The sequence below is a fragment of the Gopherus flavomarginatus genome, chromosome 2, assembly GCF_025201925.1.
Source record: "Gopherus flavomarginatus isolate rGopFla2 chromosome 2, rGopFla2.mat.asm, whole genome shotgun sequence".
Classification (NCBI taxonomy): Eukaryota; Metazoa; Chordata; order Testudines; family Testudinidae; genus Gopherus; species Gopherus flavomarginatus.
Window position 1 is genome coordinate 14,360,015 of NC_066618.1, and position 22,375 is coordinate 14,382,389.

General features: G+C 42.4%; 1 protein-coding gene across 1 annotated transcript in view; it reads left to right on the forward strand.

Moving 5' to 3' along the window:
- The first annotated feature begins 1,558 nt into the window (after positions 1–1,558).
- The window catches only part of LOC127045480 (sodium channel protein type 5 subunit alpha-like), a 146,487-nt gene continuing 125,670 nt past the window's right edge, over positions 1,559–22,375 (forward strand). Inside the window, 1 exon segment of the mRNA XM_050941523.1 lies at positions 1,559–1,619. The gene's annotated coding sequence lies outside the window, so the exon portion shown is untranslated.

The window sequence follows — 22,375 nt, forward strand, 5'->3', positions numbered from 1 at the left end:
TAAGTTCTTGGTCTCAGAACTGTGCATGTACTGGTGAGCCCTCAAGCAGGCAACTGAAGATGAGTCCCAGTCAACTGGGTGGCAGTGCTGGAAAAGGAAACATAACAATGGGAGAATGTCAGTGAAAAAAAGAAATCGGCATATCATGGTCAAGTGCAGTTGAGATCCCCAGTAGTAGAAGCCCCTGGCTCTCTAAGGTAATGAAGGAGAAGTCCTGAACCAACCCCCTTCTCAGGAAGGTAGAAGGGGAGGGCAGGAATGGGTATTCTGCCACCAGAATGTCAAGTTATGGGAAAATGAGCTACTGGGCCTACTCCAAAAAACTATCACAGGTAGGGAGAACCTGATACTGGAGACGAGAGTTTGGTGGGATTGAAGGATCATGGGGATGGAATGAGGCATTTTGAAGTTTGGATAAACTTCCAAGCATCTTGAGGGCATAAATATTTATTTTAAAAGTAATTTAAATCAGAAATTGCCTACAATGCGCAAGTACCCAAATCCCCACTTCCCCCCAGTATATTTGAAAAATTGTGCAATCAATTGGGTTTTCAAATGATGGCAACTATGTATTCTTGGCCACTAGATCCATAGCAACCTTCTGATGCTACCTCAGGAAAACTAAATGCCCTGTCTTAGAGTAATAAAGAAGAGAAAAAATGAGGGATGGATTCTGAAGTTATGGAAAAAGGCAGAGAGACTGTAAGATTTGTAAATAAATGCTTTACAAAGAGTGTTTTCTCCCTAAATTTTAGTTTATTTTTCTTTCCTTGTTTTAAGGAATAATGAAGAAAGCGTCTAGTTAAGTATCTCCAGTCCTGCTATACAATTGGTTTTCTGTACCAGTCTGAGAACTCACCTTTATATTGGGTAAGAGAAAATTCTGCATAGTATCACAAGGAAAGTTATCTTTTTCTTTATGATTTGCTGCTGATAAAAGGCATGGAGATTTTTATTAACAGCTATAGTGGTCTTTTTCCTCCCTTCTTTCCCCCATTCATTTTTTTGTGATTCTACAGTCCGTAACTTCAGTTTTGTTTCTGTCTCCTCCTGCTGGCAATGAAATGTAACCATACAAATGGAAAATGATGTAGTGGCAGCTGCAGAAAATCAGTTTTCAGGTAAGGATAAATTCCATGTTCAGTGTTGTTTACTGATATTTCACATAAATATGACTTGGTTTGAAAGCAATAGAAATAATGCCACAACAGAATGGTGCATTACAGAAATATATTGAGATTCTGTTTTATTAATTGAAGTAATCTTTTGCATATACTAGTACTCATTTGAAGCATCTAGTTTATGCTTGGTGTGAAAATGGCTTATTGCTGTTTGTTGTCTTGCAAAATACTCATTATTTATTTTTAAAAACTCATTGTTTTCATAGCTGAGGGTGTCTGTCAGGCAAAATGGTGGATCACAATTGTTGGGTTTTTTTTTCTGTTTTCTTCCATTAGGACTGACCTTGCTCTTAGAGGCAGAGTAGTTTTCCACATAATTCTTCCAGCAAAAACATTTCACATAACTATGTTGTTCATCAAGCAGAAAAAGTTTAGAATCTATCTGATAAAGAGCAAAGCCATATTTGGACAGAAGTGAGAGCTGTTGGAACAAATGTGGTAAGTAATAATACTTTAGTATCTTTACACTCATTTCAAGGGGAAGTTTCTCAGCTAACTTTTATTTTTAAAAGTGCTGTCATGGTCTCAACTATGGTAAAAACCTTGTAATTAAACCTTAAATTAAACGAGGCATGCATTTCATAAAGTGGCTGTGAAAATACATAATCGTGAATGTACTTCAGGTTCTGGTTTTGTGTGTATCAGATGACTCTGTAGTATGTTTTGGACTAGTTTATAAAGCCCAAGATAATAGTAAATCTTCAGGTAATGGCGAGAATAGAGGGTCAACAAGTAACTTCAATTTCTTTTACCTCTCTCATCAACACAAACTTTTTTTTACTGGTTTCCACTTGTTGATCTTTTTACATATGTTAAACATTTGACACACACTTTTTTTCTGTATTAAAAGCTTTTGGATAGGAATTGTATTCATGCATGTACTACACACACTTATTTTTGCCCCAATTAATATTGTGTCTTTTTCTAATTTTTATGGTACTGTATTCTTCAAGTAGCAATTGTAGATTATGAATCCTGTGTGTGTTGAAGTGTTGTAGGAAAGTGAAGGAAACACTGAAAATAAATATTAATACAAAAGTATTTTTACTGAAAGTTCATTGTATACAATTAAGAGATTGCAAGACAGATTCTGCTTTTGTTTTTTTCTACGTTTTGCTTTACATTGAACAATGAGCCTTTTGTGTTTTATCAGCAACACTAACATTTCTTCAGGGATAAAATAATTCAGCAATATTTAAATGATTATTGTCTGCACTTATTTCCTCAGGTTGCAGTGTTTCTAATGAGTCTTTAAAATCACATTAACTACTTTCAAGATAACAACATACTCCTTCCACTTCTCCCCCACCCCATCCAGCCCATACAAAAGCCTCGCTTTCTGAGTCAGTAGCTAGCTATGATTGAGAGGACTTTCTCAAGAAGACAATAGAGAGGGTAACAAAGTAAGGAGGATTTGTTACTTTTTAGGAGATATTAACTAGACACTTTGGATATGATGAAATGAAGCTACAGGCTTTTGTTTAGAAGGGAAAAATGTAAGTCTTTTTGTTTCCAAGTACGAAAATCTTGTAATAGTGGGATCTGTTAATTTTAAAAACTACTTGTCTTTTACAGAAAAATTTACTAGAAAATTCTCACGTAAATGTGCATGAAGTATATGCCTGCAGTAAGACAGATTTTAGGCATGGTATTATTATATAGAGGTAAAAACATAGATTTGTAAATGGTACAGAATTGTTGTACTTCAGTAAATATGCAGCTATTTATTCAGCTATTTATTAAGATTATATGTGACATGTTTCTAAATGTTGACATCTTTCTAGTGTTAACTTAAGACTATTGTTTGTTCTGTTATTTCATGTGTTACATGTAGCTCATTGGCTAATGCCCAGTACTCCTCAAACTGATTTTAGCACTATCTAGTTTGATCTGCAATTTGTTTGGTAATATTGGACTAGAACTTGCAACCATACTATTACAAATATTGGTGAACACTTACAAAATAGGACTCCTTGTGCGATAAGTGCTGCACAGTCTAGCCCATTGTATCTATAGGGTTTTCTCAAACTGGCTACTGTGTGGTGATATGTTTCCAGATGCTTTATTAATAGTCTAAATACATAAATAGAAACAGGAATGTTGATAAGATATTTTATTTAATGAGTCCTACTCTACCAACTAGGGCTAGTGGTAAATTTAGCCAAGTGCTTAATTTTTATTTATTTATTTGTTTTGAGGTAGTTCTCTACTGTTTATGTTCAAGTGTATTATTATTCCAGGTTTAGGAAATCTCCTTTACTCCATTTATAGGACTTGAGATAACAAATTTATAGAATTGGACTAATTATAGTGGCTTCTATCATAGACTTTAAAAAAAATTAGATCTGGATTTCTCTATTTCAATAATCTTCAGTGGCATTTGATTTTGTGATGTATATCAGAATGTAATTGATATAAACAGAAGTTTTGTTCTTTATTCCCTTATGACAGGGTGCAGAAGCACCCTGTGATCCTGATCCACAGAACTCCCTCTTCCTTTCCCCTTGCACAAGTGCTCATAGGAAAGTCTGTTAGAGTGGCTGCTGGTGATCACAGAGGAGAGTGAACACATTTGGGAAGGTCAGAATCTGCGCTCATGGTTAGGTCTGAGTTAAACCCCAAACTGGTATTTTTCTATTTTCTGTTTTAACTTATTTTACTTTCTTGTTATAAACATTAACCACTGAAGAAAAGACCTTCCTGACTGTGACATTTTTTGCTGAGGAATTCTATCAATTTACATATTCCTCTGTATTTATATTTGTGATTTAATGAATAGTCTGTTGGCTAACTGTTCGATTGGTAACACAAAGAGTACTAGGGGTAAGGAGTACCCATTTCTGGTAACACTAGGATGTAGAAGAAAGTTCTGGATTTCACCTGGACTGAACTCAGGAGCTGCACATAAGACTTGGACCTTTTTTAGCTATCTTAGCCTTGCCTCCCACGACTTTTTAATCGAAGTACATGGAGTTGTTCAATAAAGGAGTTATCTTAGTTATAATGGGGAATAACTGACTAAGTGGTAGCTCTGTTGAAATCTGGGGGTTATAGTGGATCACAAATTGAATATGAATCAACAATGTAATGTAGTTGTGAAAAAGGCTAATATTGTGGGGTATATTAACAGGAGTGTCATATGTAAGATATGGGAGGCAATTGACCCACTCTGTTCAGCACTGATGAAGCCTCAGTTGGAGTACTATGTCCAGTTCTGGGTTCCACACTTAGAAAAGATGTGGACTAATTGGAAAGAGTCCAGAGGAAAGCAGCAAAAATTATCAAAGGTTTCCAAAACCTGACCTGTGAGGAAAAGTTAAAAACCTGGGCATATTTAGTTTTGAGAAAAGATGAGTGAGAGGGGATCTGATAACAGCCTTCAAATATGTTAAGGGTTGTTACAAAGAGAAGGATGACCAATTGTTTTCCATATCCACTGAAGCTAGAACAAGAATTAGTGAGCATAACCTGTAGCAAGGGAGATTTATGTTAGATGTTAGAAAAAACTTTTTCACTATAAAGGTAGTTAAGCTCTGGAATAGGCTTCCATGGGAGATTATGGAATCTCTATCATTGGAAGTTTCTAAGAACAGGTTGGACAAACACCTCTCAGAGATGGTCTAGATCAGGGGTAGGCAACCTATGGCACACGTGCCGAAGGCGGCACGCGAGCTGATTTTCAGTGGCACTAACACTGCCCGGGTCCTGGCCACCAGTCCGGGGGGCTCTGCATTTTAATTTAATTTTAAATGAAGTATCTTAAACATTTTAAAAACCTTAATTACTTTACATACAACAATAGTTTAGTTATATATTATAGACATAGAAAGAGACCTTCTAAAAATGTTAAAATGTATTACTGGCACGCGAAACGTTAAATTAGAGTAAATAAATGAAGACTCGGCACTCCACTTCTGAAAGGTTGCTAACCCCTGGTCTAGATTTATTTGATCCTGCCACAGCATAGGGGACTTGACATGATGATTTCTCAAAGTCCCTTCCAGCCCTACATTCCTTTGATTTTGTAATTTGTATGTGCAAAACACTATTTAAGCATTCCCTTCTTTTGGCAGTATTTTAATGTTCTTGAAGAAATTGTCCTGAAAGGGCAGGAAGTTTTTGTAGACATTTGTACCATAATCATCAGGGTATGGGATTTTTCATGTTGTAAAGGATTTAATAACATCTTCTGATTCATTTCTTTCTAGTGTTTCTTTGTAAACTTTAGCATTCAGGAAGTTTCATCAATGTGGTTTGAAATTCTTGCATTTTGGTGGTAGGGTGGATTGATTTAAATAATCCATTTTAATCTTGTTCTGCGTTTATACTGTTTAGTTATTTTCCTAATGGAAAGTTAATTCTCATTAATATAATTTAGCATTTCTTTTTTGCTAACCAGGAGAATACTATATACATATTTATTTAAGCAATTATATAGCATCACATACATTAATTCGGATTCTTAATTTTTATATTGTTAGAAAATGGTGAATGACTGACTCATTTCTTATTTTCAAGATGACGATTAATTTTGAATTTGTGATCTGTATCAACCTGCATTTGGATGAAAATTGGAATTCCATTAAAATGCACAAAATCAGCATTATTTAATAAAACTTCTTAGTTAAATAAAACTACTTTAAATATGTTGGATAAATAAAAAAGTAAGTGTATCAAACAGTTTTAAGTGCAAAATATAACTGATTTATTAAAGAAAGAAGTAGCTGTAGTTCATAATTTGTTGTTTCTGATCACCATGAGTTTCAAGACTTTAGAAGTAGTTTATCTTATACCTTCATAACCTGAGAAGTCTGAAGGAACGTCTGACATAGTGAATGCTTATGGGAAGGGGGTAGGTTTAGAAGATAAAATAAAAAAAGAGCAAGTTAAAAATCACTTAGAAAAGTTAGATGCCTGCAAGTCACCAGGGCCTGATGAAACGCATCCTAGAATACTCAAGGAGTTAATAGAGGAGGTGTCTGAGCCTCTAGCTATTATCTTTGGAAAGTCATGGGAGATGGGAGAGATTCCAGAAGACTGGAAAAGGGCAAATATAGTGCCCATCTATAAAAAGGGAAATAAAAACAACCCAGGAAACTACAGACCAGTTAGTCTGACTTCTGTGCCAGGGAAGATAATGGAGCAAGTAATTAAAGAAATCATCTGCAAACACTTGGAAGGTGGTAAGGTGATAGGGAATAGCCAGCATGGATTTGTAAAGAACAAATCATGTCAAACCAATCTGATAGCTTTCTTTGATAGGATAACGAGTCTTGTGGATAAGGGAGAAGTGGTGGATGTGGTATACCTAGACTTTAGTAAGGCATTTGATACGGTCTCGCATGATATCCTTATCGATAAACTAGGCAAATACAATTTAGATGGGGCTACTATAAGGTGAGTGCATAAATGGCTGGATAACTGTACTCAGAAAGTAGCTATTAATGGCTCCCAATCCTGCTGGAAAGGTATAACAAGTGGGGTTCTGCAGGGGTCTGTTTTGGGACCAGCTCTGTTCAATATCTTCATCAACGACTTAGATGTTGGCATAGAAAGTACGCTTATTAAGTTTGCAGACGATATCAAACTGGGAGGGACTGCAACTGCTTTGGAGGACAGGGTCAAAATTCAAAATGATCTGGACAAATTGGGGAAATGGTCTGAGGTAAACCGGATGAAATTCAATAAAGACAAATGCGAAGTGCTCCACTGAGGAAGGAACAATCAGTTTCACACATACAGAATGGGAAGAGACTGTCTAGGAAGGAGTATGGCAGAAAGGGATCTAGGGGTCATAGTGGACCACAAGCTAAATATGAGTCAACAGTGTGATACTGTTGCAAAACAAGCAAACGTGATTCTGGGATGCATTAACACGTGTGTTGTAAACGAGACACAAGAAGTCATTCTTCTGCTCTACTCTGCGCTGGTTAGGCCTCAACTGGAGTATTGTGTCCAGTTCTGGGCACCGCATTTCAAGAAAGATGTGGAGAAATTGGAGAGGATCCAGAGAAGAGCAATAAGAATGATTAAGGGTCTTGAGAACATGACCTACGAAGGAAGGCTGAAAGAATTGGGTTTGTTTAGTTTGGAAAAGAGAAGACTGGAGGGGACATGATAGCAGTTTTCCGGTATCTAAAAGGGTGTCATCAGGAGGAGGGAGAAAACTTGTTCACGTTAGCCTCTAATGATAGAACAAGAAGCAATGGGCTTAAATTGCAGCAAGGGAGATTTAGGTTGGACATTAGGAAAAAGTTCCTAACTGTCAGGGTAGTTAAACACTGGAATAAATTGCCTAGGGAGGTTGTGGAATCTCCATCTCTGGAGATATTTAAGAGTAGGTTAGATAAATGTCTATCAGTATTTGGTCCTGCCATGAGGGCAGGGGACTGGACTCGATGACCTCTCGAGGTCCCTTCCAGTCCTAGAATCTATGAATCTATTTTTTTCATAGATTGAAAGAGGAAAACATACTTTACTGCTTTTTCAACTCCCAATTTACTTAACTTTAAATGAGCTAGTAATTGAACTGAACTTGCTGAATAAACTTAAATGAAGAAAATATTCTCTCTGCACCTGCAGAAGAGGCCGATCAAAAGCTGACTTGGCACTACAATACACTCTGGTTCTAGGTGAGTCAGGAGACCAGGATGTCAGGATCAGAAGGGAGGAACAGGTAAAGAACTGACCAGTTGTCCATGGCAGGGAGAAGCCCAGTTGTACAAACAACCTCTGGTTTCCTTCTCTGGCTTAAATAGGGATTACAGCCTAATCAGGAGCCTTGGAGTTCTCTCAGTCAGAGCATAAGGGTGTAGCATGTACCCCAGTTGGGTTATGTGGCCCTGAGTCCTACCTGCTGTCTGTGAGTTACTGGGTGGAGGATTGAAGTGTGATGGCTCTCAGGACCCAAGTTTGAGACCCACAAGGTCTGACAGAAAGCTCTAGCCCCCTTATGATTTGGAGCAAGGAATTGAAAGGAGGTGGCCTTTTGCCACCCCCTGAAAATCTAGCCAAATTTGGCCAACTCATAAGTCTTTGAAAAATCACAGTTCACACATGTTCAGCAGAGATTTGCTAGAGTTTAGCAACTAAAATTTCAGAATATTCCATTCTCATTGACAATGCTTGAGCCTCTCACAGCTCCTAGAGCTGTTCCAGACTGCATATGCATCATTCCCACAGAGCAATTAAGTGTGCTCCATCATCTCACCACTCCTATATATGACCATACAGTGCATGCACTGGCCAGTCACAGAGCAACTGAGTGTGGTCAATCTTCTCAGTGCTGTTATGTGTGACTAGTCTGTGCATGCACCATTCCCACCGAAAAACCAAGCTTGGTCCATTCCGTTGACAGTACTGCACAGGCACAGTCTCCAAAGAGTGACTGAGCATGCCTCCTCATGCCCAGGACTATAGAGGCAAAGCTTGACTTTCTCTGTGATGGGTGCTCTCTTCCACTCTGGGCTGTAGTGAGGCCAGTTACCAAAACTGAGAGCAGGGAGCCTGCCTCTTCTGTGCTCTGTGTCCCCCAATACTGATACCTTGGTAGCATGGAGGGATCTGCCTGACTCAAATACAGAAGGGATAAGAGCCAGACCTAGGGAGTTTCAGGAGAGTGCTGGGGAGTAGGGAGCCTAGGGGAGTAGGACTGGCTAGGCAAGGAGACTAGATCTGAGAGCCAGGAATGAAAATGGGGTCAGGGAGAAGACAGGGAGCCAGTGGGTAGAGTGGAAATTGAAACTGAATTAGGAGCCTAGGGTGGGAGACTGACACTGGGAACCAGTGAGGTGGGGGAATGAGGGATGGGGAGACAGATTTGAGGAGCCAGTGTGCTGGAGGAGAACTGGGACTGACTGGCCCAAAAGATTTGGACAAGAAGCTGGGGAAGGCTAGGGCATTGAGATTGATGAGAAGTTCAGGGAGTCAGAGTGGAACTGGGAGCCAATAAGGATGGAGAATGTGGGCAGAGTGGTGGATGACTGTAGGCTGGTGGTGGGGAGAGAGGGACAAGTAGGAGAGTAGGGAGAGGAATTTGGACTAATGCAAGGAGACTGAGGATGAGGAGCCAATGGGTTGGGGTTGTAGCTAGGGATGACTGGATAAAGACACTCTGAGTGGGAGAGGGTGAGAGACTGAGGCTTTGATGGGAAGTCTCAAGGGGCGAGATTAACATTGATTGGACAAGAAGACTAGGATTGGGATCAGAAGTCTGAGGAGGTGAGATTGATGCTGATTAGGTGATCAGAATGGAACTGCATGAGGAGCCAATGGTGGTATAGACACAGGATTGGACAGGGACTGGTTGGAGGGGGTGGGGCAAAAAGGGGTCAAGCTTGCGTGAAATGAATGGAAGAGTCTGTTGCCACTAAAGCACCCTCCCATCCACAGTCTGGAATGGAAAACCACAATCGCTGAGTCCAGCCCTGTAGGACTGGTCTACTACTACTATCATCAGTTACTTCATTAGCGCAAGTGGCAGATGTCTGGGTGGTGGATATAAAGATTCAGCCCTGCTGATGATGCATGTAGGGGGTCACTATGATGCTGTGTTATGGAATTTGTTTCTTCTTTGAGTGCTTGTCCACATGTGCACCCAAGGTACTTGAGCCAGAGACCTTTGGTCAGTAATACCTGATGAAACAGTACATTTGCTGATAGTCCTTATGCCTCCGTCTGAGGGTATAGAAGGCAGGGCCATCCAACTGTCCTCAGTTACTTCTCAGCACCCGTGGCTAGAAGTAGAAACTCACAGTGATGCCTTGTTTCTCGATTTTTTTATTGTTTTCTTATGTAGATTAGTTTAAATAGTTAGCAATTACGGTAAGTAGTTATTTCAGTAGTTAGGTCAGTGTTGGGAATTGTGTAGGATTTCAAGGGAAACTATCTTTATTTGCCCTTTAGCAGGGAACTACTTGTCAAAGTTAGAATCAGGACTCACAATTTGTCAGATCACTCTGTTTTATTAGCGCAGCGCTCCGCCAATAGCACCCAGATAATGTGAGTGGCCATGCAAGGCCCAAACAGTCTGTCTTATACAGATAAAAAGAGCGGGAATTAGACAAAGGGACAAAGAAAGCAATACAGTAAAATTCACCTGGGGCACAGCATGCATATACTACTTCCTTACTAACTCTTATTGATCTAAGGCTAATACTTCACCAATTGCCCTTAAACGATGCAATTATTCTATGTTAATGTCTGTATTCCTGACACCTGAATTGCAGCATTCCAACAATTTTTGCTTAAAGGTACAGACAGTATTTCTTTAATCCTTTCTATTTTCACTATATAATTACAATATAATTCATTCTACTTTCACATACTCTTTGTACCACTTCAGTCATGATGACTGAACACACATCCTCTGGTTTTAAGAACTGCCTTTCCTGTGAGATACTAATGCTCTTGAATTATGGGAGGACTGCCCATTTGCCTTTGTGAAAGGCACATCACCAACCTATGTGCTATTTGCAAGTTATTCTCTAAACATAGTCAGTTAGAGAGTCTTGACTCAACATGTTCCTAACGGAAAGCTCAATGTGCCTGACCTCTGATCCTGACGTGCCTGGAGCAGATTTATCTCATTACTCCTCTTCACAGAGGGCCCTGACTTCCACTTCTGTCAGAACCACAGACTTTTAGTGTGCTTTAATCTATTCTCATTTCAAAGAGGGATAGTTCAAAGTGCACTAAAGAACTTTTAGTGTGCAGTAACTGTGTCCATACAGACATCTGGTGTGCAGCAGACTAATGTGGGATAGATTTACACCCCAGCATGATGTGAACTAAGTATTTGTATAGACAAGCCCTCAGAGCTTATATGGCTACTAAAAACTTGTTGGTATCATTGATGTTGGACTCTCCTCTACTGGCATCATTAAAATAGCCACAACTGGCACTGTGGTAGTCGCCTCAATACTGGTTCCATCCTCATTACCCACAAGACACATCTGTCCAAGTACCAAGAACACCTATGGGTACAGCCCTTGGTATGCCTAAGAAGTACACTTTTTCCTCCTCAAAATTGGGGGGCATCAGGGAAATCTGTCCAACAAGATCAGCTGGCTCAAGGTACTCACATCCTCTTTCACAGGAAGGGATGTTAGAGCTGGATCTGGATACCAAACGCACAGGTCCATGCTATCCTCTTCTTTGGCCTCCAGCTTCATATTCCTACCATTACCCTTGGCCCATTAGCACCTTGGCATCCCTCATTCTAAAAAGACTGTTTCAGTGTCACACTCCAGATCCCCCAGATCAGTCTCTCTCCCCTCACCATTTTAAGGACCTTCCATCTCTACAAATGCTACAGTGTGTCATCACCGTTGCTCTGTTAGACGAGGAGTTACAGGAAGATGGACAACCTATCGCTACCAACATTTCTTCGTCTCCAGATAAGGCTGTTTGCCAGAATCATCTTCATCCACTTCGCATGACTATAAATTATGCCAACACTTCATGAGAAGAGTGGTTTCTACTTTAGATATCCCAGTAGAGATAGTTCAGGGCACACATCTTAGGGCAGAGGTGAGAAAACTACAGTCCGCGGGCTACATACGGCCCTTGAGCTCCCGGACAGGGAGGCTAGCCCCTGGCCCCTCCCCCACTGTACCTCTCCCCCACAGTCACGCTGCTACGTGGGCAGCACTCTGGGTGGCGGGGTTGCGTGCTCCTGCTGAGCAGCACGACAGTGTGTCTGGCTTCGACCAGGCGGTGCGGCTGCCAGACATGCTGCTCTGAGCAGCATGGTAAGGGGGCTGGGGCAGGGGGGTTCGATAAGGAGCAGGGGGTCCCAGAGGGTGGTCAGGGAACAGGAGCAGGGGGTGGTTGGATGGGGTGGAGGTTCTTGGGGGCAGTCAGGGGATGGGGAACGGGTTGGATAAGTGTGGGAGTCCCGGGGGGGGCTCTCAGGGGGCAGGGGTGTGGATAGGGGTCGGGGATAGGAAACAGGGGAGGTTGGATAGGCATGCGGTTCCAGGGGGCCTGTCAAGGGGTGGAGGTGTGGATAGGGGTCAGAGCAGTCAGGGGACTGGAAGCAGGGGATGGGGGTGAGGTCCAGGGAGGGGGCAGTTAGGGAGGAGAAGGGGGGGTTGGATGGGTTGGGAGTTCTGAGGGGGGCAGTCATGGGGAGGGAAATGAGAGAGGTCGGATAGAGGACGGGGGTTAGGCTGTTTGGGGAGGAACAACCTTCCCTACCTGGCCCTCCATACAGTTTTGCAAGTCCAATGTGGCCCTCGGGCCAAAAAGTTTGCCCACCCCTGCCTGGTCTACCCAAGTCTACTGGGACCCATGCCTACAGACCTGTTTTTTCCAGCTCATGCTTGAACATCCACAGTTGCATTGCTACGCAAGCCTCATATCCACAACTCCTGACAGAATTTGGCACCCATGCAGAATGTAGCATAGTAATATTGTTTATGATCTTATTGTTAGTTAATTGTTCCCATTCTCAGTCAGTTTCCCCAGAAGCATAAAAACCTGTAAAAGTTTTAAGGCCCCTACGTTGCCGGAGTGATGTAAAGCCTTATAAATGACAAAAAGAACAAGGAGTACTTGTGGCACCTTAGAGACTAACAAATTTATTTGAGCAGAAGAAAGTTTATGCTCAAATAAATTTGTTAGTCTCTAAGGTGCCACAGGTACTCCTGTTCTTTTTGCTGATACAGACTAACACGGCTACCACTCTGAAACCTATACATGACAGTAAGGGAATCAGCTAGAAAGATCTATGCGTTTTCTCACTTTTTTCCTGTGCCAAAGTGGCACAATGGGGTTAGATTTTTACTTACCCATTTAAAAAAAAAAAGACTTTCAAGGGCAAATAAAACATTTACCAACCAGTCAATAAAACAACAGGACAATCACAACCAAGCACTTCCCAAAGTACCCAGCTAGATCCACGACAATGATTAGCAAAACTGTATGACTTTCATATGTGAAAGTCTAAGCAGTTTAAAATGACATTCTACTTTTTTTTCTGTATGGTGTTCAGTAATGTAATTTAAATGAAAATCCAGGATTATAACTGGAATACAGGGTATTAGTTACCAAGTATTTGTAACTTAACTTTCATGTGTTTAGGAAAGGCTGAATAGTTATTGTGACTTTTTTCTGTATTGTAGTTTAAATAACTTACCAAAACAATTGAAATTGGTGTGATTATATTGCATTTTTTGACAAATTAAATTTGCAGAATTTTTAATTTTTTGATGCAGAATTTTTAATTTTTTGGCGCAGAGTTCCCCCAGGAGTAATCCACACTGATGTGTCCATATTTCACTACACAGACCTGAATCAGATCTTGTTAGTTATGGGGGTGTATCACAGGTTTCTGAGTGCCTTTATTAGCTGTAGCTGCCCTAGGTTTTGGTTCATGGAGTATTGTGGGAGATCTTGTCAGTCCATCCCACAGCATTTAACCAAAAGTGCTCATAGCCCATCAGCATGTCCAGTTGAGCCATTTTTGGGTCTGCACATTCCTGCAACCAGATCCAGCAACACAGATCCAGCACAAGTGAAAGAACTTCTGTTCGTGTTTTCAGTCCTATTTTGGGAAGTAGAGCATCTGTGAGATGCTGATGGACATTTTAGTAGCAGTATTAGTCCTATCAAAGGCATCTCCTGGGGATGGATTCTGATACAGCAGCCACAGCCCAGCTGATACTGCTTATGCCTGTTGCCATAGCTAGAGATTCTCCATATGTAGACCAGCACTCATGGAGCATGTCCATGAGCACAGACTGGTGGGATCACAGCATCATGTGGATCTGGGATGAACAGCAGCGGCTCCAGAACTTTCACATGAAGAAGCAGTTGTTCCTGGAGCTGTGTGATCAGCTTGCACCAACCCTGCAGTGTCAGGACACATGCACAAGAGAGGCCATGTTCGTCCATAAGTGGGTCACTATAGCTGTCTGGAAGCAGGCTATTCTAGGATGCTACAGGTCCATGGCTAGCTAGTGATGGCAGGTCAGTTGTGGGACTTGTGATGGTGGAGGTTTGTGAGGCGAGAGTCTGTGATTTAACCAAAGGTGGTGGGCATAAACAATGTTGCTGAAATAATTGTTGGCTTTGAGAGACTAGGCTTTCCAAATTCTGTCAGGGCTAAAAATGGGACATGCACATAACTTGTCCTCTGCCAAGAGCATATGAGTACATAATCTACAAAGGTTCTATTCCATCATTATGCATGCCCTAGTCAAATACAGAGGCAGCTCATGGACACCAATATGAGATGTACTGGCAGGTATGATACCAGGGTTTTCCAAAGATTGGGTGTTTACCTTCATGGACAATCAGGGACACTATTCCCACTAAGTGACATTGTTATAAATGGAGTCATTGTCCCCACTGTAATTCTAGGGGACCCACATGCCCCCTTATGCCACGATTTATGAACGAATACATGGATCACAAGTGCCTGGCAAAAGAAGGCCAAATACATGCTTAGTAGCTGTAGGATGGTGATGGAATGTGTGTTTGACAGATTGAAGCCTCAGTGATGCCGCTGCCTTCAAAGTTGTTTGGAAGCCAATGTTTTCAATGCTATCCATATTACTGTGGCCTGCCGTACACTGCATAATGTCTGCGAGAATAAAGGTGAGCCATTTTTCCAGGAGTGGATTCAAGACACAGCTGGATTGCTTGACCAGTGTACTCAACCAGAAAGTGCTTCTATCATTACGGGGATGCAATAAGGATATAACATTTCATTATCCCTACACCAAAAACTTAAATTAATTTTAACCAAAATGACCTAAAATAGTCACACTGGCTTGGTGGGTATCACCCATGCAAATGAAATCTGCTTATTTTCTCTCTTCTTCCTGTTCACCAATAGATGATGCAGAGAGCTCCTTCTCTCTAGAGCCCTAGAGTGGGGGCTTACATCAGTTTAGACAAACTGATTCCTCAAAGAAATATCAAAAGTTCACTAGAAGGAAGTCCTCCACTACAGTCTTGGTGCCCATCCATCATTTTCAATCAACATTCAGGCTGTAAGTTTGACTGCTCACTCGATACAAGATCAGATCTTCCCATTCCATCTCCTCCCTTTTGGGAACAGGTTGTGCCGCTTCTGCAGTTTCTGGAACATTACCACTGGCAATTGGGTGTCTAGATGTAGAACTGGGATACAACATTCAATTCCAGGCTCTACTACACCCTTATCTACCTTTCCTATTAGTATTCAGGGAGCCATCTCATGAGAGTTTACTATGTCAAGAGATTCAACCTGTGTTCACTGTCCAAAGCAGCAGAGGAGGTTCCCCTTCAGGAAAAGGGTTTTATTCCAGTTACTTTCTCAAAAAGAGAGGGGGCGTAAGGCCTATCTTGGACCAAAGACAACTAAACACTTGCATCAAAAAACTAAAGTTCAGGATGGTGTCTCTTGCTTCCATTTTCCCCATCCCCAGGTCTGTTACCCGGGGTTTTCAGAACCCAAACTGTGGTAACTTAATTTGTTTTCTCCAGGCAGTGTCAGGAATAAATCAGTGGGGACACATTTCTTATGTTTGATAAATGATTGGTACAAACAGGAGTGCTTTCACCCAAAGTTCCTTCTTTATTGAGTCTTAAGCACACACACACACATGCCATAGCAATAGGTTTAGATCATCCCAAATTATAGTTACCCAAAGTCTGAGATGGTTTCTAGTGATCAACAGTCAGGCTTCCAGGTGCCCTCCTTCCGTTCAGTTGCTGGGTAGAGGATGTCAGTCTTTGCTCGAAGACAAGCTCCCTCAAACTGTATTCTTTTACTTAATATTTTATAGCTAACTTAAACAAAGCACATAACTCACGATAGTAACTCCTAGTGGGTCACCAATTCTCCTAACTTCACCAAAGTTCTCATTATCTCTTATCATCAAAGCATTTTTAGTCATAACAACAATAAAACATATGAGTCAGGGCACTTAAAACCAAACATTCCCTTCCATTCTCGTGGTTCATTATCTCTCTGTTCCATCCTCCCATTCTGAGTAGCAAAACTGCAATCATGCAGCTGTTTGGCCTTGCCTCTCAGAGTACTCACAATTATTCCTAGCTGTGTGATAACTGGTTTTCAGCTAACAGTGGCTAGACACATAAAATGGCTGATGGCAGTAATGTCAAGTTTAATTCTCTCATAACAGATCTGAAGAATTGTTACAGTGCTCTTGACCTATGGGACACCTATTTTCACATTGCAATCCACCTGGCCCACAGAAAGTATGTGAGGATGCTTCTGTTAAGAGTGGATTCCTGAGCTGTCCAAAACCGTTGTGACTGTCCACTGCCAATACAGAGTACTGGCCTATCGTCAGTTCCCAGAGTATTCACAAAGTGTCTGATGGTAATGGCTGCTTACCTCAGGAAGAGGGGAATCCCAGTGTTTCCATATTTTGCTGACTGGCTAGTTCCAATTAACTGTTGTGGACTGTATCCATCAACCTCAGCTACTTTTTACTTGCCTTGGTCTGAGACTAGTCAGAGACAAATCAGTACTATCTTCTACACAAAAGATAGAATTCATCAGGACCATTCTAGACTTGATGATAGCAATGACTTATCAACCTCCAGAAAGATTTCAAGTTGTTCACAACCTCTGCAACAATCCACAGGTATACCAAAGAACAACTGTGAGATCATGTCTCAAATCGCTGAGCCATATGGCATCCTGTATCTTCATGACTCAGCATGCCAGCCTTCACATGTGTTGTGTACAGGGCTAGCTGAAGTCTATGTATCAAACAAACAAGCATCACTTGGACAAACTGGTTTATGTTCTTCCTCTAGTACTGTAATTGTCAAGGTGGTGAGCGGATTCAGTAAACACTGGCAAAGGGATTCTCTTTTCTCCTCAGCTTCTGTCAAAAACTCTGGTGACAGATGCATCCACACGGGGCTGGAGAGCTCATGTGGGCACGGTTTGAACATAGTGGTTGTGGACAGCTTAGGAATCCACTCTTCACATAAGGAGCCTATATCTAAGGGCCATTGATCAAGATCGCAAGACTTTCTACCAGCCATCCAGGATCTTACCATACAGGTCATACCAGATAATATGACTGCCATGTTTTACCTGAATAAGCAGAGTGGGGCAAGATCCACACCCCTGTGTCAGGAGGTGATACATATTTGCATATATTATGGGATCATACTCAAGGCAGCTGTAGAATGTTCCAGTAGATCACGTCAGCAGATAATTTGTTGGCAACCACAAATGGACAAGAAAGGACAAGGTTATTCAAGCAGTTTTTTTTTCAACAAGTGGGTGTTCGCCATGGTAGTCCTGCATGTGACCAGAGAAAACAGAAAATCTTTTTGCTTCTGCTCCAAAAGGGGTGAGAGCCCAGGATCAATCGCTGATGCATTTCTGATTTCTTGGGTCACAGATCTTTTGTGACTGCATGTTCACTGCATGCCACTGGCGGCAGGATGTAGCATATGCGGAGCTATATGCTGTAGTGAAGAGCAGGCTTGGTCCTGCTTTTGGTGTGTAGCTACACATATCAGTGAAAGTCTCTTTTCCCCCACTGCTGGAGCCTTTACCTGCAACCTAAAAAGTAGCAATGTAGACTGGGAAGGCACTGCTTGGGCAAATGGTGTACTTTCCCCACAGAGTTCAGGCATGTCCTTACCTGCTTGCCTAAGCAGTATTTCATTGTCTACAATGCTATTCATACAAGTAGTGTATGTACTCTACATGCTACCAAGGGGAGTGTGCAGTGTAGATTTCCCTTTAATGTGTTTCCTCTGATCACATTGATTCAATTGATTTTTCAGAAAATTCACAGCAGCAAGCAGCCAAACTGTTATTAATAGTCCAGGCATGCCCAAGGCAGTTTTTGTTATATCCTTGGGGGCAGCCGGTTTAGGAAGAAATCACTTGAGGCAGAGAGCAGACAACTAACAAAACTACCTTTTATTTACACACACAGAGCTCACCTAATCGGCCGAAGCAGGGTAGGCTATCCCCTAATAATCTAACTCAGTTGCCATAGGAACAAAAACCATGACAACCAAATACACAACATATTCTTCCCCCCCAATAAGAACATCCCCTAAATAAAACACACACTAGACTAGAGAAGGAGGGTAGACTGCCTCCATTCCTGGCTAAACCCTGGGGAATATTTTGCCCCATAACCGTGGGTTTGCTCTAGCTAAAGATCCAGCCGATGAGGAGGCCTTCTGTCTCTAGGTGGATTCTGGCGAACTCCTGGTGTTGTTGCACCCGAAAGTACCATGGGCTCATGGTCCGCAGCACGAACAGGTGAGGAGGTGGTATCAGCTCGTGCTGGACAAAGAGGTATCTGAGCCGCAGGCAGTGATGGAGGAGAACAGTCAGAAACAGGTGATTCATGATTTGGTGTCTCACCAGAAGAGGTGAAGTCAGACCACTCAACTGAAGATGTGTCCTGAGGACTGACATGACCTGGCAACAGCTGATCTACATGTCGCCACCAAGTAAGATTTTCTGCAGTCCGGACTGTGTAGGAAACAGGTCCTGTTTGAGTGATGATTGTGGCAGGGACCCATTTAGCTCTGGAAGTATAATTCCGAGCCAAAACTGGCTGTCCTGGGCTAAAGGTTCGGTCTTTTGCTCTGGGTGCCCGTCTGATGACTTGATATTGCTGCTGATGTTGCACAAGTTGTCGGGGTTCAGAAGGTTTCAGCAGATCAAAGCAACTGCGCAGCTGTCGTCCCATCATTAGAAAGGCCGGGGATGCCTGGGTCGTAGCATGAGGCGTGTTTCTGTAGGAAAGTAAGAAGGTATCCAGATGCTTTTGAATGGAGTGTTGTCCCCTTGCTGATTTCAAAGCGTGTTTCATTGTCTGCACAAATCTTTCAGCTAATCCATTGGTGGATGGATGATATGGTGCTGACGTGATGTGGTGTATCCCATTTGCCTTCATAAAATTCTGAAACTCCTGAGAGACGAACTGCGGTCCGTTGTCGCTCACAAGTTGTTCTGGCAGACCGAAACGACTAAAGAGTCCCCGTAGTTTTTGGATAGTACTCTCTGCAGTAGTGGACTGCATTATAGAGACTTCTGGCCATTTAGAATGGGCATCTACTGCCACCAAGAACATGCTTCCTTCAAGGGGGCCAGCGAAGTCAATGTGAATATGTTGCCACGGGTTTTCAGGCCAGTCCCATGGGTATAGGGGCGCCCACTGGGGTGCAATCCTCACACCCTGATATGACATACAAGTTTTGCCTTCTCTTCAATAGCACTGTCCAGTCCAGACCACCAAAAATAGCTTCATGCAATTTTCTTCATGCGCACTATTCCACAGTGACCGGAATATAGCTGTTTTAATATCTGTGATCTCAGTGGTGGTGGAATAATGACACGTCTCCCCCACAACAAACAACCAGATTGGACCGATAACTCCGTCCTCCTGGACATGTAGGTAACAAGGTTGGGTGAGACTGGAGAGGTTTGTCGAGCTTTTCCATGCGTCACCAGGTCCATAACTTGGGACAATACTGGGTCAACGCGAGTTGCCTTCTTTATCTGAGTAGCAGTGATGCGTGTATTCTTTACCTGTTCAAAGTAGAAGATTTCCTTTTGGGCACTATCTTGATGTTTGACTGGCAAAGGCAACCTTGAGAGGCCATCAGCATTGCCGTGCAGAGTGGATTTCCTATATTTGATTTCATATGTGTGTGCTGAAAGTAACAATGTCCAACGTTGCATACGACTAGCAGCTAATGGAATAATGCCTGTGTAGGGTCCAAAAATTGACGTCAGAGGTCGATGGTCTGTGAGAAGAGTAAACTTTCGCCCAGACAGGTACTGATGAAACTTCTGAATTCCAAAAACAATTCCTAATGCCTCAAGTTCGATTTGGGCGTAGTTAGTTTCTGCTTTGCTTAGAGTGCGTGAAGCAAAAGCAATAGGTCTCTCTTCTCCTGAAGGCATAATGTGTGACACGACTGCTCCCACTCCATAAGGGGAGGCATTGCAGGCCAATTGTAGGGGTAAGGATGGATCAAAATGCGTTAGAACTTCAGAATTTAGCAATGCATCCTTTGCTTTGTTAAATGCAACATCACAGGTTTCAGTCCACTTCCAGGCCTTGTTCTGCCCAAGGAGCTCATGAAGTGTTTTTAGCAGTGTGGCTAACTGTGAGATGAACTTTCCATAATAGTTCAGTAGTCCTAGAAACGAGCGCAGCTGGCTTACATTTCGAGGTGGGGGAGCCTCCACAATAGCTTTAACTTTTGCAAGGGCCTTATGAAGACCTGCGGAATAAATGATGTGTCCCAAATATTCAACAGAGGGCTTGAAGAATTCACACTTGTCTTTGCGAACTCGTAGGCCATACTCTTCCAGTCTTCGTAGGGTAGCCTCTAAATTCTTTAAGTGATCCTCTTCATTCCTTCCAGTGACCAGGATATCATCCAGATAACACTGAACTCCTGACAAGCCACACAAGATCTGGTCATTCACCTGCACGTCCACCAATGTAATATACGCTATCATATGCCAGCAATGCCCCTCTGCTATGTACATCGGCCAAACTGGGCAGTCACTATGGAAAAGGATAAACGGACACAAATCAGATATTAGGAATGGCAATATACAAAAACCTGTAGGAGAACACTTCAACCTCCCTGGCCACACTATAGCAGATCTTAAGGTGGCCATCCTGCAGCAAAAAAACTTCAGGACCAGACTTCAAAGAGAAACTGCTGAGCTTCAGTTCATCTGCAAATTTGACACCATCAGCTCAGGATTAAACAAAGACTGTGAATGGCTTGCCAATTATAAAACCAGTTTCTCCTCCCTTGGTTTTCACACCTCAACTGCTAGAACAGAGCCTCATCCTCCCTGATTGAGCTACCTCATTATCTCTAGCTTGCCTGCATATATATACCCACTCACGAAAGCTCATACTCCAAAACGTCTGTTAGTCTATAAGGTGCCACAGGATTCTTTGCTGCTTTTAAAGAACTGGTCCATAGCCCTCTGGAACAGGGCGGGAGCAGATGTTATTCCAAAGGGTAGGCGACAGTATCGATAAAGCCCCTTATGAGTCACAATAGTCAACAGCTCTTGGGACTTTTCATCAACGTGCATCTGTAAATATGCTTGACTCAGATCAATCTTACTGAACTTTTGTCCTCCAGCCAGCCAGGCCTGCGAAGAGGTCATCGATGCGGGGAAGTGGGTATTGCTCTGCACACAACACTGGGTTGACAGTGACTTTAAAATCACCGCAAATCCGGAGAGAGCCATCTTTCTTCACTATTGGGACGATAGGAGTGGCCCATGAGCTATGGGTAACTGGTATTAGGACTCCATTGGTGACCAGGCACTCCAGGTCTGCTTCAACTTTTGGCCTGATGGCATATGGCACAGTTCGGGCTTTCATATATTTTGGTGGACTGTCAGGTTTAATGTTCAATGGCACAGTGATTCCCTTCATACTTCCCAAATCATCTCCAAAAACAGCAGCATGTTTCCTTAGTATAGGGGTTAGACTGTTTTCTTCTTTAGTCATCCAGTGCACTTCTGCCCAGTTCAGCTGAATCTTCCCAAGCCAAGACCTACCCATTAAGGCTGGGTAGTTACCTCTCACCACAAATAGTGGCAATTTAGCAGCCTGTCCATTGAGCTCCACTTTAACATCAATAGTGCCCAACATGGGCACAGCTTCTTCCGTATATGTCTTCAGAACAGTTTTTGTTGCCTTAAGCAGAAGATGCTGTAGCTTTTCTTTATACACAGTCTCGGAGACCAGCGAGACAGCTGCACCTGTGTCCAGTTCCATGCGTATAGGTTTGCCATCCAACAACGGGATTCAGTATTCATGTGAGCCCACTGCCCACTGCCAAAGACAAGACATGCAGTGGCACTTCTGATTGCGATGAGGTGTCACCTTGATCATCCTGGGTCTGCTCTAGGGTGTGCAGGGTTCCTCTTTTTGTCAGCCAGACCACAGGCCTCTTTTTCTTTTGTTTACAAGCACACTCAATGTGTCCCTTTTTGCCACAGTGTCGACACACCAGGTCCTTACACCAGCATTCTGATGCCTGGTGACCCGGCTTACCACAGCGATAGCATTCTTAACTCTGCACAGTTTTGTGGGTAGGTTCTTATGACACTTTTTGCATCCTAGGGGATGCACCGATGTATTGCGCCTCCCTTGTAGCCAGTTCCATGGAGACAGCAATATCAACCGCCTTCTGTAATG